Below are 1854 nucleotides of genomic sequence, written 5' to 3' on the forward strand. Positions count from 1 at the left end.
GGTCTTTCCATCGATCCAATGGTCTAACTTCGTCCATCAGTCCAATGGTTATTCTTTCCATCGATCCTCTAGTTAGTCTGTCCATCGATCCAATGGTTGAATCCAGACTTGGTCGTTTCTGCCTTGATGTCTTCATTGGTCTTCTGGTTCTTCATCACTTGTTTGTTTTTCATTACTTTTTACATTTTGCATTGTGGGGTTTAACAAGATATATTTTCATAAACTGATCCTTTAATTCAAACTTTGAACTGCAGTTGATCCTATTATATACGAACTGATACTATGAGTTCACGGGAAGCAATGGCTATTGGTACTGATACCAAGCCACCTGTTCTGTTTCGCGGAGATTATAATCAGTGGAGAGATAGATTTCTGAATTTCATTGAGAGAGTGAAAGAAGGAAATCAGATTATGCAATCTTTGATAGAAGGTCCTGCTGTGTTCTACGGAGAGATAGTTGCTGATCTAGTAGAAGGCATACCTGCTCAGAAAGTAATCAAAGAAAAGCATCTATATTCCACTTAAGAAAAAGATAGAGCCCATGCTGATGTGCTTTGCAAGTCTTATATGATGCAAGCACTGACTAATGATATTTATACTAGTATTGACAGTCCTAAATCATCAGGTCATAGCATGTGGGTTCAAATTGAAATGATGATGATGGGTTCGAAAGTAGGAACTCAGCTGAAGATTACTAACTGCATTTCAGCATATGAAGAGTTCAAGGCTAAAGATGGTGAAAGTCTTGATGATGTTTATGATAGGCTTGCCAGACTGCTTAATGAGCTGACAAAGAATGGAATTTCTAAAACTACAATAGAGATAAATGTTAAGTTTCTTAACAATCTTCAATCAGAGTCGAAACCATTTGCTAATCATATCAGATTCAATAAGCAGTTATCTGATATTGATATTCATGAGATCTATGAAACTCTGAAACAGAATGAGCAAGATGTTTTAGAAATCTGAAATGCAAAGAAGAAATAGAAAAAAGTTGATGATCCTTTGGCTCTTATATCTGAGAGAAAGGAGAAGAAATTCAAAAGCAGATCTGGAAAGCTAGTTAAAGAAGTTAGCCAGTCAAGTGAATCTGAAAAAGAAGACAGTAACAGCTCAGATTCAGATTTTGAAATGTCAGAAATCAGACAGGCCATGGTAATGCTAACTAAAGCATTCCAGAAGAAATTCTCAAAAAGGCCACACTCGAACAAACAGAGATTCTCGTCAGGTTCAAAATATGAATTCAAAGACAAATTTGGCGAGAAGAAGAAATATGAAGAAAAGAGGTTGAGAAGAAGTATGAGAAAAAACCGGAAGAGAAGAAGAAGTTTAGCAAAGGTGTAGCTGATGAGAACACTAAGTGTTATAACTGTGGTAAGCTAGGCCACTTTGCCGTAAATTGTAGGAAGCCGGTAAATAGAGATACGGACTACTACAAGAATAAATTTCTTCTTTCCAAACAAAGAGATGACGGGAAAGCACTTATGGCTGAGGATGAACACTGGCTGAATCTGACTGATGAAGAAGAAGAAACTGAAGCTGTTGCACATGAGTGCTTGATGGCTAGAACTGATAAAGGTTCTTCAGGATAAGAAGAAGAACAGACTGCGGAAATGAATGAAGAGGTATTGGATCAATCATGCATTAAACAGATGCAAAAGATGATGCTCAAACTCCAATCTTTCCAGCAAGAATTAAAATCAGAAAAATTGCGTTCAAATAATTTTGAAAATCAATTAAAAACGCAAAAAGAAAAATACGTCAAATTATATATTGAAAATGCTGGAAACTTGGATTGGGCTAAGTCTTTGTTATCTGAGTCCAAATTATTTGATGAGAAATCCAATGTCTTAA

Source organism: Cynara cardunculus, unplaced genomic scaffold (genome assembly GCF_001531365.2).
Source record: "Cynara cardunculus var. scolymus isolate 2C unplaced genomic scaffold, CcrdV1 Un_Scaffold_8178, whole genome shotgun sequence".
In the NCBI taxonomy this organism is placed as follows: Eukaryota; Viridiplantae; Streptophyta; class Magnoliopsida; order Asterales; family Asteraceae; genus Cynara; species Cynara cardunculus.